Source organism: Sminthopsis crassicaudata, chromosome 1 (genome assembly GCF_048593235.1).
Source record: "Sminthopsis crassicaudata isolate SCR6 chromosome 1, ASM4859323v1, whole genome shotgun sequence".
NCBI lineage: Eukaryota > Metazoa > Chordata > Mammalia > Dasyuromorphia > Dasyuridae > Sminthopsis > Sminthopsis crassicaudata.
In genome coordinates, this window is record NC_133617.1 from 23441820 (window position 1) to 23460306 (window position 18487).

Consider the following 18487-nt stretch of genomic DNA (forward strand, 5'->3'; position numbering starts at 1 on the left):
GTTTCCCTATGGAAAGGGGAAAAGGTAGTTGAACAGGCACTTCGAGTGCAGTAGCTATATAGGAGACCCTTGAAATATAAGATAATGGATCTGGAGCTGGAAGAGGTCTCAATAGCTCTCTAGTCCCACTGGGCCACTTTATAAAAGAAGCAACTAAGATCTATAGAGAATCAATAACTCAGGACCATCAGATAATATGTCTAGAGCCTAAAGGGGACTGAAAGGCCATTGGTCCAATCCACTTATTTTACAGATGAGGAAATTGAGACCCAAAGGAAGCTGGGTGATTTGCCCATGGTTATACAGGTAATTTGTGCCACCTGTAGGATATGAACCATGTCCTCTACTCCAGAGCCAGGAGTCTTTCCACTCTGCTATACAGCCCATTTAATTTTTTTTACAAATAAATGAATTGATCCTCTAAAATACTGATCAAGCTGAAGCTAGATGGTCCAGTGGATAGAGCACGGATTATGGAGTCAGGAGGATTTGAGTTGAAATTCTGCCTCAGACCCTTAACACTTAACTCCAATTGCCTTGCCAAAAAAAAAAAAAAAAAAAAAAAGACTAACTTGCCTAGGGTGAAGTTTCTTTCTTTCCTTAATTTAAATTTAATTTTTTTCAATTAACAGATATTTATTTCTTGGCCTTTCATTCCCCACACTCATTGGGGAAAAAACCCCAAAAGCTTTGTAACAGATATGTATAATCAAACAACCCCCCAAAAATCTGAAATTGATCATGTCTAAAAACTTATCTCAATGTAAATCCATCCCCTTTCTGTCAGGAGGCCCATGGGGAGCATGCTTTCTCCTCTGACTTTTGAATTGGAGTTTGCCATGGTCTTGGTGAGCACCCTTAAATCTTCCAAAGTTTTCATCTTTCTAATGTTATTGATGATTGTATAATTGTTCTCCTGGTTCTACTTAAACTGAGTCTTTAAAAAAGTCTGATATTCTAAGAGTTGGAGGTTAGAAGGAAGAGTGTTCCAGACAGAGAGAATAGGCAGGTGTCTCCATGCAAAGCCATGGAATGTCATATAGGAGAATTAGAAAGTAGACAAGTAATTTAACTTTGTTGAACCTTTAGGAGTCAGACTCACCGATCCTGAAGGTCTCTGTTTTATTTGTTAAAATGTTGATCCCAATGTTAAAGATAGCTTTTCTTCTTTTATACCTGAGAGGGGAAATATCTGTAGGTGATTCCAGAGAATTCTCGAAAAGATGGCTGGGAATCTCTTCCAGAAGGAAGAGCAAATGTGGGCCAAATTTGAACCAAACAAATATATCCCAAAAGAGAAAGTCAGGTAGTATTTGTGAAAGAATTGAAATCTATCTGAATTCCAAGGGACAGTCAGATGGCTACTATTGCCAGGCACTGTGCTAAATTCTGAACATAAAAAGGAAGTCTGTCCGTAAGCATTTATTAAACACCTACTATGTGACAGACAAAAGATAGTCCCTGCTCTGAAGGAGACAACATACATACAACTTATGTAAAAAATAAGATGTATAGAGTAAATTAAGAGAATCCATAGAAAGTAAGTATAATCCAGATTAAGTCCTCAAAATGTAAAAAAAAAAAAATCTGTTTTCTAGTTTGGGAATCATAGACTCAGAGGAGGAGTTATTTGATTCCTTTGAAATTCTTGGTTCTTTCTATACTTGAGGGGTACGTGTGTGAGTGTGTGTGTGTGTGTGTGTGTGTGTGTGTGTGTGTGTGTGAATGGCAGTCTAAGATCAGTAGGGGATATCAAGTCAACAAGCATTTATTAAGTAGCTACTAATTATCTGGCGCTAAGATTGTCCATAGATTTGGAACCATTTTTATGTTCTTAGTTGAATGTGAGCAACTTGTTTGCCATGCTCTTGTTAGCTTGATGCTTGCAAAGGATCTAAGGACTCTTCATTGAAAGCTAGAAATGAATCAGATCCTGATGTCTGCAGACAGTCTCCTTGGGAAACAACATTGAGATTTTAGAGGATACTGAGATGCTCCAAAGACTGAACTTGGGCCTATGTTCAGTTACTTTCATGTGATGATCTGCACCAAGGCTCCCAATAGAATCAGGAAAAACAACAAAACAAATCAACCTTTGTCTTGTTTGGTGACATGATTTCTCCCTCTCTTCCCCTCCAGTGATTTTATATTTAGAAGCTTCCTCTGTATCTCAGAACATAGCTGATGGGTAGGGATGAATTAAATCCAGTAGGCAATAGGTGAGAGAGAGAGAGAGAGAGAGAGAGAGAGAGAGAGAGAGAGAGAGAGAGAGAGAGAGAGAGAGAGAGAGAGAGAGAGAGAGAGGTGAAGAGGCTAGTCATTTGGCCCTGGAATGAAGCCATATCTATTTCGAGGATTCTCTTTATCCTCGCATTAATAGGTACCTTGCATCGGAGCTCATTCTTCCCTCCTTTAACCCCTCAGCTCCTTCATGACCTTCTTTCTGATGATATTTTAGAAGTCAGAAGTCTCCTCTAGTCTTCTTTGTTATTGAGATGAAGTTGAGTTTCATAAGTCACTGATTTTTCTGCACAGATTATTTTTTAAAGAGAGAATTTGAATCTGAGAATTTGAAGTAGGTTTTGATTTTTATTTATTAAAACTTTTTAATCAAAGTAATCCTAATAGACACATTTATTTATTCTTAAAAAATAGCTTTTTATTTTCAAAATATGTGCAAAGATAGTTTTCAACATTCATCCTTGCAAAACCTTGTATTCCACATTTTTTTCTTCTGTCCTTTCCTCTGCCCCTTCTCCTGAACAGCGAGTAATCCAATATATGCTAAACATGTAATTTGAAATAGTTTTTTTTTTCAAATGGATTTGACACATGTGAGAGGAATGGGAGGAGGGCATAAAACAGAAGGACTTGGGTTTTATTATTGGTTCAATTTTTAATAGAGAGTGTTGGACTTTGGAATTTGAGACACTGAGTTCAAAATATGTCTCACTTTCTAGCTGTCTGATAGCAGCCCAATCATTTTACCTGTTGGCCTTCAGTTTTCTTATCTGAAGTGTAAAGCTGTCTAGGTGGCAGGGTGTCCAGAGCATGGGACTTGGGACCAGGAAGACTCACCTTGCTGAGTTCAAAGCCAGCTCCAGACATTTACTATCTGTGTGACTCTGGATCAGTCATTTTGCTCCACTTACTTCAGTTTTCTTATCTGTCAAATGAATTGAAGAAGGAATTGGCAAACCATTTCAGTATCTTTGTCCCAAATGGGGTCATGCAGAGTCAGACATGACTGCAAAACAACTGAACAACAAAATGACATGCTCAAGGTTATCCTGAGCTATCCTATCTTATCTACTGGAGAAGGAAATGGCCAACCACTTCGGTATTTTTGCCAAGAAATGCCATGGAGACATGGACAATATTAGCTTGCTGGGGTCCACAGGGTCACAGTCAGACAAGACTAAGAAATAACAGTGTTTAGGGCACTGTATGTGACAATCTTGTCTTATTGGGTGGTACAACAGACATGATCATTTATTTCTATTTTGAGAAAAGGAAACTTGGGGCAGCTAGGTGGCACAGTGAATAGAGCACCAGTCCTTGAAGTCAGAAGGACCTGAGCTTAAATCTGGTCTCAGATACTTAACACTTCCTGGCTATATGACCCTGGGGAAGTCACTTAATTCCAATTGTCTCAGGAAAGAAAGGAAGGAAGGAAGGAAGGAAGAAAGGAAGGAAGAAAGGAAGGAAGAAAGAAAGGAAGAAAGGAAGAAAGAAAGGAAGAAAGAAAGAAAGAAAGAAAGAAAGAAAGAAAGAAAGAAAGAAAGAAAGAAAGAAAGAAAGAAAGAAAGAAAGAAAGAAAGAAAGAAAGAAAGAAAGAAAGAAAGAAAGAAAGAAAGAAAGAAAAAGAAAGGAAGGAAGGAAGGAAGAAAGGAAGTTAGGAAGGAAGGAAGGAAGGAAGAAAGGAAGGAAGGAAGGAAGGAAGAGAGAGAGAGAGGGAGGGAGGGAGGGAGGGAGGGAGGGAGAGAGAGAGAGAGAGAGAGAGAGAGAGAGAGAGAGAGAGAGAGAGAGAGAGAGAGAGAGAGAGAGAAACTCAGATTCAGAAGAAGCTAAGTTGCTGACCCCAAGTCACATAGCTGATTTGGACCCAGAATTCTCCAGACCCCAAAGCAATTCATCTTTGTTATTATTACTATTATTATTATTCATCCTTCATTCTTTTTTTAATTAAAGCTTTTTTATTTTCAAAACATATGCATGGGGAATTTTTCAACATTTATCCTTGCAGAACCTTGCATCCTAATTTTTCCCCTCTTTCCCTCCACCCCCTCCCCTAGATGGCAGGTAGTTCAATTCATGTTAAACATGTTAAAATATGTTAAATCCAATATATGTGTACATATTTATACAGTTATCTTGCTGCACAAAAAAAAAATAAGATCAAAAATGAAAAAAATGAGAAAATAAACAAAATGCAAGCAAATAACAACAAAAAAGTGGAAATGCTATTTTATGATCCATACTTAGTTCCCACAGTCCTTTCTCTGGATGGAGATGTCTCTCTTCATCACAAGATCATTGGAAAAGGAGCCTAAATCATCTCATTGTTGAAAAGCCAAGTACATCAGAATTGATCAATTTATAATCTTGTTCATTCTGCTGATTCTGCTCATTTCACTCAGCATCAGTTCATACAAGTCTCTCCAGGCCTCTCTGAAATCATCTTGTTGATTGTTTCTTATAGAACAATAATATCCTCTCACATTCATATACCATAACTTATTCATCTATTCTCCAACTTATGGGCATTCAAGCAATTCCTCTTTGCAGTATGGCGTACTGCATCTTCGTCTCTTATCGCTGCATAACAATTTGTTTTATTTTTCCTTTATTGGTGAGGTGTCATTCATTGTCTTGCCCCTCCAGTAAATGATTTATCCCTTCCCATCTTATTTCAAACCTCCCCATTACCCCTTAAATAAGACCACACTTGCTCATCAGAGTTTGCCTTAGAAGCTCTTCATTTTTCCTTATTCCCTTTTTTTCCCCAGGTTCAAAGAAACTCTGATCCACTGATTCTAAATCTCATCTTTACTTGCCTGTAACAACACAACTTGTATGTAAATAATGAGTGCCCTCATGAGAAAGGATTCATATTCTTTCTTAGTAAGAAAATTCCATAGGATTATGAAGAGTTGCTAATGATTGAATAACATTTTGTTGTTATATGGACTTGAAAATAATAAAATTTAATTTTTTAAGAAAATATTCTTTGATCTGGACTTTCCCCTAATTCATACTATACTTCTTACTGCCTTCAAGTATCTTACATTTATTCTCCTTGTAGTTTACACTCAGATATAATATCCTGCATTCTCAAGGAGGTCAGTACCAGATCATAGACTATGGGGATGGAAGTAAGGTGTAAAAAAACTGGATAAGTAAGAGGGGAACAAGTCAGAAAGGGATTTAAAAACAAAACAGCAGATTTTATAATTGATCCTGGTGGTGACAGGGAACGATTGGATTTTCTTGAGTTGGAGATAAGGTGGTGATATAGTTAAAAGATCTCTTTGATTTTTGAGAGAAGGATTGGAGTGGGGAGTGATTTTCTTTCCTCACAAGTCACTTCACCTTTCTGGCCTCAGTTTCTTTATCTGTAAAGTATGATTGATAGCTCCATTTATCATGGGGTTGTTCCTTAGAGCCAGCTTTGCTATTCTGTGTTCTTAAGGAGATCAGTGCCACTGGATGATAGAATGCATGGAGAAGAGTAAAATATAAGAAGCTTAGAAAGGTAAAAGGGGTACAAGTCAGAAAAAACCCTTAAAAGCTACATGGAAAATTTTGTATTTGATCCTGGAGGTAAGAGGGAGACCAACCAGAAGATTATTGCAATAATTAAGACTCAAGATGATAAGGCCCTACACTGGGGTGGGTGACAGTGTCAGAGAAAAGGGAATGTAAAAGACAGATGGTATAAAGGTAAAATTGAAAGGCTTTGCCAACAGATTGAATTTGAGGAGGTATGTGTGTGTGAAAAACTGAGAAGTCGAGAATGAACCCTAGTTTGGGAGTCTGGGTAAGTGGGAGAATGAATAGTGTCCCATCAGCAATAATAAAAAAGTTAGAAGAGGAGAGAGTGCTGGTGTTAGGGGCAGGACAGAGATAATGAGTACAGTTTTGGATAAGTTGAATTTAAAATGTCAATGGGACACTCAGTTCATGAAGTCCAATAGCCAATTGAGATTTGAAACTGGAAATGAGAGAAAATAATGATGGATGAATAATATCAGAGAATCATCTGTATAGAGATGAAGATTGAATCTGTAGGAACTCACCAAGTGAAATAGGATAGAGGAGAAGAGAAGGGAGTAGAAAACAGAACCTTGAGGAGCGCTCATAACTAGCAGATAAAATCTGAATGAAAATCCTGCAAAGGAGACTGAGAAGGAGTGGTCAGATTGGTAGAAAGAAAACCAGGCAAGCACAAAAACTTTGAGAGAAGAAATTATCAGGAGTGATTGATAGTGTCAAAGGTTGAAGAGAGGAAAAAGAAAGAAAAATGGAGAAAAAGCCATTGGACTTGTCAATTAAGAGATCACTGATAATTTTGGAGAGAATATTTTCAGTTGAATGATGAGGTGGAAAGCCAAATTGCAATGGGCTAGGAACAAATTGAGAGGAAAGGAAGTAAAGATATTGATATTGATGGCCTTCTTAAGAAATTTAGCCACAAAAGGGATGAGATCTATAGGGTGATAGCCAGAAGGGCTATCAAGTGATGGCTTTTTGAGGATGAGGAAGATATGGATTTGTTTATAGGCAGTAGAGAAGCAGTTAATAAACAGGGAGAGATTGAAAATTAGTGGGAATGGGGCTGCTGGAGGGGGAAATATGCTGGAGTAAAGAGGATAGAATAAGGACTACTTGTTCATTTAAAGCAGTTAAGTAAATATACAGGTAAGTATAAGTTAAGTAAAAATACAGGTAAGTAAATATAAACAAATATGGGGTTAGGTGAGAGCAGTAAGAATTGGTGGGCAGAAGATCACACACAGGGAGATGGCACCTAGTCTGGGTCTTGGAGGAAGTTAAGGACAGCCTTAGAAGTCTGTAAGACAGACAAGTGGATGGCCAGGCTCAAGATCTCTGGATTGCTCAGTTTGGGTTCATTATCCTCTGGTTTGCTTATGACCAGACAATATTGTGTTAATAGCTCTAGCAAAGAATTAAAGATACATGAGCAAGAGCCATGGCATTCCTCTTCAGCCATTTTCCTCTTTATTTAAGACATAGGTGAAAGAGGAGTTAGAGCAGAAGGTATCTGAATGATTGTGAGATGGGGAAAAAAAAAGCTCTTTGCAAATGCTCTTAATTTTTACAGTGAATTTTGAGACAAGATTTTTGGTCAAGTAGTTGAAGGATGAGGGAACCATGGGAGGTTTGAGGTAAATTGTAAAAGTTGGAAAACTTATTGTTGTGAATGGAATTATGAATTGATTGAGGACATGTAAAAGAAATGCCGTGTAGCAGTGAGAGCCCAGTTGTGATTATGTAACATAAATTTGTAGTAAATCCACTCATCACAGTTTTGTGATTTTTCTCTATAGCAACAGCTCAAATGGGAACAAAGACAGTATATGGTGGGGAGTTAACAATGGCTGATGTTAACCCAGGCCAAAATCTTCAATAAGATAAGGGGGCAATGAATTCTAGAAAAGAGGGCAAATGTAGAGTTGAACTGGCTTACCAAGGGATCAAGAATGGGAACTGGAAAAGTATGACTAGCACAAGGGTGATTGTCTGAAAAAGAGAAAAAGGTAGAAACAAATTATAATCCGATAAAACATTTTCAGATATTTTCATGAAAGTAGAATACATTATAGGTGATGAAAAGATTGAGTATATGACTCTATCTAAGGGTAACTGATAATGAACTGGAATAGTTGGTCATTAGAAAGTTGACAAATTGGAAGGTTAGAGTAGTTAAGGGAGTATCAGTATGTATGTTGAAGGACTCTAGTATGAAGAGTAGGGATAGGAAAGGAAAGACTGTGAATTCAGCACTGAAATCACTGAGGAAAGGACAGTATCTTAGAGACTTGTACACAATTGACCAGTAGAATCTCAAATCCATAACAAATTTGAATTGATGAATCTCTAAGGAGGAGAGATTACTGGGGATACAGGGAGAGCCTGAAGGTGGCAATGGGAAGTAGGGAATATCCCAATTCCCCCATTATGACTAGTGAGTCAGGGAATATGAGTCAAAGTATAACCAGTGCTGAAAGGAAGCTCTACCATTAGAATGAGATTCAGATCTCAGCGAATCCAAGAAGATGGAACAAGTGAAGAAGGGAAAGGGTTAAAGAAAAAGTAAGTTTATTACCTATAAAGGAGGAATTTCAGAGAAGACAGTGGAAGGGGCTATGGCTTTAGGGTGGGATGTGAGAAGATTGGTTGAGGGAAATTGACCTAAGATTATTAATGATTATTAATAATTATAATATTAATAAGATTATTAATGGTTAGTTGGAGGCAGACAATGAGGCTTGAATGATGACTTGTGGAGTCACAATCACTGGGATGGAGAGGATATGAAACGGTGGAAATGTGTTAACCATTAGAGAATGATTTCTTGTATGTCTTTAGTACATTTAGGGGTTCAGCTTGGGGAAAATATACTCTGGGATATAAAGGAGATAAGAGATATGTTCTTGTTTCAGAGAAATTATTCTGTAGTTGGGGAGATAAGATGTGTATAGATCCAAAGAGAAATAATGAGCAATACAAAGTCATCCACAATGGCAACAGATAGAAGTTCTGAAGGAAGGTAGGATTGGCCAGGTCAGAGCTTTCAGGTCAGTTAGTCAGACAGCAAGTATTTATTAAATGCTTACTATATGCTGCACGATCCAGGGACTAGGATAGGGAAAGAAAAGGAAGATAAGCAAAGGGTCAGAGAATATGTGTCCCAGTGTTAGGAAAATGTTCTTGACCACATGGAGTTCCTAGCTCATGATTGAGAAACTAGGACTGGAGCAGCCACTTAGAACGGGCATCTGCTGGAGGATTGTGTTGGCCACTTGAAAAGAAATCTGTCTGGCTGCCAGTCTGCTCCCCTAGCTCAGGGGCAAAGAGCGAGGGCACAGATGTAGAGCTTCCTGGCTTTCTTCCTGCTCCCTGAACCAAACGAAGACTATTGAATTAAAAGAAATAGATTTTGTGGCTGAGAACCTAAGAGTGGACCTTGCCTGCCAATCAGGAAAACGTTTCAGGGTCTTCTATAGCAATTTTGCCAAAGTGGAGATACTGTAGCCTGCCCGCTGGGGAGTGTGCAAATTGTCCAGTTCCCCTTTCCCTGTTTATTTTCTTTTCTTTTCAGTTTTTCAGCTGGTTATTCAGTGTTATCTTCTCCCCCGGCTCTTGCAGTGCTCCTTCTGGGATCCCATTAAATACTGCTTTTCCCTCCAGCTGCTGAGTGAAACTGCTGTAATGGATGGTGTCATGGCCATTTTGAAAACCTGAGGATGATTAAAAAAACACATTTAATGAGGATTAAGCACTGCTGCCTGCCTCAGGAGGGGGATGGTTGGGTTGTTAATGTCAACAGACCAAAAAAAGATGAAAAGCCCTTGGAAAAGTGTTGACTCCCATCCCTGTTATGTTTGATAAACATGGAGTTGGGAAACTTCTGTTTAAGATGCTGAACTTTGTAATTAACACAAAGCATTTGTTTTATTCCATGTTTGGCCTTTCCTAAGAATGCTAGGAGCTTTGCATAAAAATATTCTCAGCCTATCCTACATTCCCTGTGATTCTGAGACCATGGCTGTTATTATTCAAACCCCATTCTCCCTCCCTTATCAGGTTGTTTTTAGTAGTTTTCACTCATGTCTGACTCTATATGACCTTATTTGGGGTTTTCTTGGAAAAGAATGGTTTGATATTTCCTTCTTCAGCTAACAGATGAGGATACTGAGGCAGACAGGGTTAAGTGGCTTGCCCGGGGTCACACAGCCATAAGTGTTCAAGGCTGGAACTCAGGACTTTATGATTCTAGGCTCAGAGCTCTATCCAGTGTGCCACCTAATTGCCCAAATAAATATTTATTAAGTGCCTTGTCAGGCATTTTGCTTATCATTTGGGATATGATAAAAGGACAAAATCATGATTCTTATCCTCGAGGAGCTTATATTCTAAAGGGAGAAACAGTGTGTAAATAATGACATACATTATATGTGGCGATAATCCTAGGGAGACCCAAGACACTTGGGAAAGGCCTTTGATTTACCTGCTTCTGAGGCCAGTATAATAAGGAGATGAGAAAGTCTTTTACCTAATTAAAAGCTCTATATAGTATTTTAATCCTTCAAGTACTTGCAATTGTCAGTGTAGGGATGGTGGGAAGAGCTCCACTCTTGAGTTCACATCCCACTTAGGAGATCTGAGTAACTTTGGGCAAGTCAAGTAAGTCCCATGAGCCTCAGTTTCCTCAAATATATGATGAATGGTTTGGAATAGGCAGAAGGAATCTGCCTCTAAATTTATCATTCTATGATTTTTTAAAAGAACTTAACTTCCAAATGTGAAGCTTGTCCAAAGATGCTTGGTTATTAGGTGGTGTTTTTTGTTTTTTTTTTTTCCACTAACTTTTTTTTTTTTTTTTTTTTTTTTTTTTTGCTGAGGCAATTGGGATTAAGTGACTTGCTCAGGGTCACACAGCTAATCAGTGTTAAGAGTCTGAGGCCAGGTTTGAACTCAGATCCTTATGACTTCAGGGCTAGTGCTCTATCCACTGTATCCCATTAACTCTTGAAAACTCTTCGCTTTGATGTAGAAAAGAGAACCTAGTTTTTGTTTCCATAGAAATCATTTTTATAGAAGGCTTTATTCTTTAAGTTGTTGACTTGTTAAAAAAAAAATACTCTTTCCTCTGACACAGAGAGGGTCTGAACTACAAAGATGGAGGCAGTCCCCACCACACCAATGAAATAAATCACAAGTCTTTTGGAGGAAAAGCAAAAACAATAATCTAGACTTGTGGTCATTGGGCCTGGGTTCAAATCTTACCACCACTATTTAGTATCTAAATGATTTTGAGTAAGTTACTTTACCTCTCTCTAAAATGAGAAAATTTGATTAGCTGGTCGCTGTGGTCTTTGTCAGCTCTATGTAAATATATGATTTTATGGTCTCATTTTATGACTAAGGAAACTGAGGCCCAGAAGTGCTAAAGGACTTGCAGTTTAATAAATAGCAATACTTGGATTTAAAATTAGGTTCTCAGAGTCTTTTGTGTGATTGGTCCTGGGGAATAATAATTATTATTTGAATACTGCAGAAAAAAAGGTTTTGAAATGCTTTGCAGGCATTATCTCCCTGATTGTCACAACAAGCCTGTGAGGTAAGTACAATTATAGTTCCCATTTTGCCTTTTGAGCAAAAAGAAAACTGAGACTGGAAGAGCTTGAATGCTTTGTCTAGAGTTACACAGCTAGTAAGTGTGAACTTGGGTCTTCCTGACTCTAGGCTTCAACTACTCTGCTACCTGGTAGTCACAAGCCACTTCAACCATTTGGGACTCAGTTTCCTCACTTGTAAAAATAAGAGTTTTGGATTGGATGGTGCCTAAGATTCCTTCCACCTCAAAATCTATGCCTTAAAAATCACACGAAGTATTAAAGACTCCAGAGGAATAAATGATTTCTTTCTTTCTTTCTCTTTCCTCCCAATTCTACTCCCACACAAGATTTGTTGATTTGTGGCCTGAGTGATTCTGCCTGTGGAAATTAAAGGAAAACATAGGGAAAATTGATATCTTAAATCATCTCTTTCTCCCTCCTCCCTCTATTAATGTACCAGAGGCACCCTGTAGGGAAATATTGCTCGAATGATCTCACATCCACAGGACTAGTTTCTGAAACTTGTCCTAGAGTATTAACTCAGACTTTTAGATATTTGTGTGGCTTCAAGATTGCTTAATACCAGTGGACTAATGAGGCTGTACAGGATTTTCATTCCTCTCCTCAACTTCTAATTATAATGATTGCTATTAGAAATATTAAAGGAAGGACATTTATATTGCTCTTGGAATTAAGAACTCTAGGAATAAAAGCCTTATGCTTATGCATAAGAAAGTGTTTCAGTTCAATCATTTTTGTTATTGTTATTGACTCTTCATGATCCCATTTGGGATTCTTAGTAAAGATAGTGGTAAAGAAAGTGGTTTCCATCTCCTTCCTCAACTCATTTTGCAGGTGGGTAAACTGAGACAAATAGTTAAGTCATTTGCCCAGGTTCACCCAGTTTATCAGGTTCTGACATCAGATTTGAAATCAAGAATATAAGTCTTCCTGATCCCATCCCTGGCATTCTATACATTTTATTACTTTTCAAAAGATGTTGGAGCCAAAAAATTTTATCCCTCTGATCCCACGTTTCTGTTGATGAGCTTATAAGATACCCAATAAATGATCATCCAGTTTCTGCCTGAAGACTTCCAGTGAGGGGAGCCCATCACTTTCCAAGTCAGCTTATCTTCACTCTTAGTCAGCTTTTAATGTCAGACAGATCTTCCTTACATCAAGACTATATTTCCTCTGTTGCTGTTGGTTCTGCCTTCTGGGGCCAAGCAGAACAAATCTAATCTCTATTCTTTGTGGCAGCTATTCTAATATCTAGTGAATCTTGGCTTTTCTGATAAACTGTTTTTTGACTTTGCACAAGTCCATTGATGGACTTCAAGATTCTTTATCTGTTAAGGACAATTGGTGTCATTAACCTCTAAGGTGTCTTGCAGCCCTGACATTCTATGTTGAGGCCGTGGAAAAAAAGACCTGGACTTGTATCAGAGTCAAGAGACTTGGACTTAAGTCCTGGCTCCAAAACTTAACAATGCTTGTTCTTGTGTGAGCCCTGCAACCACTCTGAACATCAATTTCTCCATTAGTAAAATGAATAAGGGGCAGCTAAGTGGGTGATACAATGAATAGAATGCTGGCCCAGGAGTCTAGAAGATGTGAATTCAAATCCAACCTCACAGTAGTCACAACCCCAGGAGGGTCTCTATCTTCAAGTCTCTTCAAGTCCTCCTCTAGTTCTGACTCTGACCTCTTAAATACTATATTACAATTAAACATATTTGTCTTATTGAGTATAAGCCATCATTATATCAGTAGGAAACCATTATTTGTTGTAAGATTAAATCAATCATACTGAACTAGAGAACTATTAATCACCATACTAAACTAGATAACCATTGTCTTAATAATTCCACTGAATTAACATCTTGTTGTAAGAATCCTTGCCTCAAGTATATTTCTCCAGAGTTTTGGCCCATTACAATGGCTTATGGAGAGGCGATGTGTAGAGCATTGGACTTAGACTTCATATTCTTTTTAAAATTTTCAATAGCATTTTAGTTTTTCAAATATATGTAAATATAGTTTTCAATATTAATTTTCTTTCTGGGGTTAAGTGACTTGCCCAGGGTCACACAGCGAGGAAGTGTTAAGTGTCTGAGATCAGATTTGAACTCAGGTCCTCCTGACTTCAGGGCTGGTGCTCTATTCACTGTGCCACCTAGCTGCCCCCTCAATATTAATTTTCATAAAATTTTATGTTCCAAATTTTTCTCCCTTTTCTCTCCTTCCTCAAGACTGCAAGTAAAATGATATAGGTTAAAAATGTGTAATTGTTTTAAAAATATTTCTATATTTGTCACATTGTACAAGAAAAATAAAAGCAAAAGAAGAAATGAGAAGGAAATAAACAAACAAACAAAAAGATGAAAAACTCTGCTTCAATCTGAGATGGCATTTTCCATCTCAAGTCTATTGGGATGGAATTGGGATAATAAGAATATTCTTATTAGCTGTCCAACACTGGGCGAGCTTTCTCAGACTCAATTTCCTTATCTGTAAAATGAGAGGGTTGGACTTGTGGCCTTTAAGAGTCCTTCCAGCAATAAAAGCACAGATCTTCCATCCCTCTTTTACCTCTCTTTTGTCCCTGTTTCATGCTCAGAATTTTCAGAATGTTTTCAATCAGTTTCAATCAGGGTCAGGCTCAGAAGTGACCCATGGGACATCTGGTGATACAATCAGTTCATCATGCATCCTTTTGGCTCCAGTTCATTCCTAACCACTTGGCCCCAACCCTGCTGCTCTCTGTTTACCACTCTTTCCTCTTCCTTTCTTCCTCCTCTCCATTAATTAATTCTTTCAGGTATCTTGAGTATCTTCCAGAACCCTGGAGAGCTCAGACCTAGTCACTCGGTTGAGAAGAAGTAAATGAACAGTGAGACCAGATGCTCCTGGTGGCTAATGGTGGCCAAGGGGGTCCTTAGTCTCCCCCTGGAGGACTCCTTGTTCCCTCATCTGCAAAATCTCTACATTCTATCATCTCACATGCTCCATCACGCCATAGTAATTTACAGTCAGAGTGGCAAGAAGCTTTCAGATATACAGCATGAAGCCAGACCCCCTCTTTCCCTCAGGCTAGGGGAGAGTTTATTAACCTAAATTAATAGAGAAAGAAGAAAACAAATAGTCACCCATCTCCAATTTATCTCCTGGGGCCATATCCCGCTGTGACAAGGACCATGCTCCCCAAGAGTTCTGGAAAGGAGGTGAGGTTAATTTCCTATAATGGTACTTAATGATTTTCAGTAGGCAGGCACCAAATCCTGCTTTCTAATCTCATTAGTCTTTCGGAATCATAATTAGTGCATTGGAGAGACAGATTTTTTATGTCTGCTGACAGAAGCATGCAAAGGTTTTGCCAGTTATCTCCTTCCTGGGCCTGACTGTAAGCTCTCTGTGTTCGAGAGAGGTGGTATGTCTGCACCGGAGTAGGACATTTCATAGAATCATTGAAAAATTATAAGTAATATGCAGCAAGATAGCTGTATAAATGTACATATATATACATATATATTGTATTTAATATATATACATATATATTGTATTTAATATATATATACATATATATTGTATTTTATATATACATATATATAGTATTTAATATATACTTTAACATATTTAATATGTATTGGTCTACCTGCCATCTAGGGGAGGGGATGGGGGGAAAGAGGGGAAAAGTTGGAATAGAAGATTTTGCAAGGGTCATTGCTGAAAAATTACCCATACATATATCTTGTAAATAAAAAGCTATAAAATAAAAAAGAATTTTTAAAAAGAAAAATTATAAGTAAGATCTTTTAAATGGAGGTTTGAAGAAATTTCTTAGAAATATCCTTAGCTATAGTATTATATGAGCAAACTACCTAACATTTAAAGGTTGAACTAAATGAATTCTAAAGACCCTTCTCCCTCTAAATCCAGTCTCATGATTTAAAAAATCCGAAAGTGATATGTAATGGATTAAATGTAATTTTTTTTTCAGTGAACAAACATCTATATTTTCTTCCTCTCACCTGCTGCCCTTCCCTATTGTTTGTGGTGTGTGTGTGTGTGTGTGTGTGTGTAATCAATGTTGTAATTAAAATGCATAGTCAAGCAAAAAATTACTGGCTCTGCCGAAAGATTTTGATTTTATTTAATGTTACAGAAACATCATTGAATTTAGGGGGTCCTAAAATATAGCAGCTCTAAGTAGGAATCCTATTTCTGCTACTTACCACCTTGTACAAATCACTTCTCTCTGTACTTCAGTTTCCTCATCTATAAAATGAAGAACATATATTAGATGACTTAGAATCCTAGATCTAAAGTTACAAAGAATCTTAGATGGTGTTAATTCTCAGGTCAAGTCTTTTCTAGCTCCTCACCTTATTCCTTATACCTTCACATCTATTAATTCATAGGCACCAGAGCTGCAAGAATCTCCCCTCATTTTCTAACTGAAGAAATTCAGTTCCATACAGTCCAAATAATTTATCCGACTGTGTAAGTAGTAGAATTAGAATTTAATCTTAGGTCTCTTAATTCTGAAAACAGGAATTTTTTAAAAAGATAGCACAACAGTTTATTCTCTTTGCCTTTAGGCAGCTTCTCTTAATTCCATTTTGTCCTCTTTAAAATGATAGAATCATCTTAAATTAGGCCTTTGGTCTGGGAACTTTTGGTAAAAAAAAAGGATGTTAATAAGTAAATTTTAATACGATTGGTTTCTTTTGTAATCTTATATATTTTATTTTGTGCACCTAAAATATGATTTTGAAAAGGGAACTATGGGCTTCAATAGACTGTAAAAGTAGTCTGAGAATAAATATGAACTAGGTAATCTTTTTAGTTTTGGGAGGCAATCAGGGTTAAGTGACTTGCTTAGTGTTTAGCATAATACATGCTTATTGAATTATATTGAAATCCTTTAGATACTTAACTGTGTAACTCTGGGAAAGTCCCTTAAATTCTTTCTATCTCATGGATAAAATAGGGGGTTGAATTCTATGGTGCCTAAAAGAAAATCCTTCCAGCCCTAAATATATGATCTTATTATCTTATAAATAATATGTGTGTGAAAAGAGAAAACACAGCCCAGTGAATAGAAAATCAGTCTTGAGGTCAGAAAAACCTAAGTTCAGATTCTGACTTTAATATTGACTGACTTGGTGTCTTACACAGAAGGAAAAAATTATGTGATCAACTGTGATTGACTTGTCTATTTTCAAAAATGAGGTAATGCAAGGCAATTGCAATAGAACTGTGATGGAAAGAGCTTCCATATTCAAAGAAGGAACTATGAAGATTGAATGTGGAGTAAAGCATAGTATTTTCTCTTTTGTTGTCGTTTGTTTGCTTGTTTTCTCCTCATTTTTTCTTTTACCTTTTGATGTGATTTTTTTGAGGCACAACAAGACAAATGTGGAAATATGTTTAGAAGAATTGCAAATGTTTTTTTTTTTTTTTTTTTTTTTTTTTCACATCAGAATGCACCTATACAGGTTTGCTCACTGTCTTGGAGAAGGGAGAGAGGGAGAAAAATTTAGAACACAATGTTTTGCAAGATGGATGTTGAAAACTATCTTTTCATGTCTTTGGAAAAATAAAAGGTTAATAATAAATAAATAAATCTGACGTTAAATATTACAGAAGGAAAAACAACTTTTTTCCTTCTTTATTATGACTATATACTACCTGAATGAATTTTGATAAGTCATCTCTCTTCCAAGATCCAGTGTTCCCCCTGATCAGTTGAGGACATTGGTCAAAGCACAGATTGTAAGGTACTTGTCTCATGGATTAGAGCATGATTCTTGCCATATGCATGGGCTAGATGGTTTGTGACTTTGAAATTTTGTGATTCTGTAACCAGCTTTCCTCCAAGGTCCTTTCTGATTCACAAGTCTTATGATTCTTTAAGCTTACTTGGCTCAAAAATATTGTTTTTCCTGTCTGGCTTGTGATTTAGGGAATTTGATCTAACTACAATGTATATTGATGGCATATAAATTGATTTAATGGATGAACTCCATACAAAAATGGTATAAGCCATGAATGCTTCACTGCTATCCCTGGATTCCTATTCTGCCCTGAGTCATAGAAATGAAGCATTTGGGGTATGGGATGGTTAAGCCCCAGGAAACCAATCTGATCCAGACAGCCATCTGGCTCATGGGTCTGCTATCAGGTTTAGGTTTGTTTTTAAACAAATTTGGTTTAGTGAGTAGTTCTAGATTTGGATCCAGGACCTGGGTTCAAATTCTATTCCTGATATTTTTTACTCTCTGAGCCTCAGTTTCCTCATTTGTAAAATGGAAAAAACACCTAGAACAATTTTTTGTGAGGATCTAATGAGATTGTGTAGGTAAAATCACTCACCTCTCTTGAAGTGATAAGATTAAATCATAGTTTATAGACTAAATTCAAAGAGTCTTTTGAAGTGGAGTGATAGCATTCAAGTATTATACTAGGATAAGATCAGGAAATGTAGTCATACCTCAGAGTTATTGAACTGGTTGGAAACGAGGACATTCTAAAAATTGGATTGAGTGTGGATCTCTCATAAAAGTCCTTGAAGAGAATTTGCCTAGAGATGGAGAGCAGACTTAGCTATGGCACCACCTTTGACCTTATGAATTTTGAAAAGTACACCATATTTCGGACTTTGTATCTTCCCTTTGGTATCCTAGCAATATCCCCAGATCAGCTGACACAAATATCTTTATTGGGAGTCAAGGAGAGACAGGATGTTGGTTCTTGGCTTTACAAAGGAGATCAGGAAAGTAATAATACCCTGTTCTTGATGATAATACAGAGTTCTTAGACACTTCATGAATGAAGTATTCACCTGTAGCTCCATGTGCTATGGCCATATCCTGGTGAAACTGTCTCTACAGATAGAATAAACTAGGTTAAGGATAACAAACAAAGTGAAAGCCCATTGGTAAGTTAGGGGAATGTCTACGGCAAATATTGTGGACTTACCCAGGGGAATGAGAATAATTTGTTCCAGTGGCCATGAAGGTGGCTCAATCAGGCTCCATGGAGTCCTCAGAGCTTGATCAGACATCATGGATGCCAGAATCATCAACTGATGTTGTGTCATTGCCAGTTGTTCT

General features: G+C 37.4%; 1 protein-coding gene across 2 annotated transcripts in view; it reads left to right on the forward strand.

The window, feature by feature from the left end:
• Positions 1 to 18487, forward strand: part of KSR2 (kinase suppressor of ras 2) — a 600040-nt gene that overhangs the window by 245590 nt on the left and 335963 nt on the right. The window lies entirely within an intron of this gene.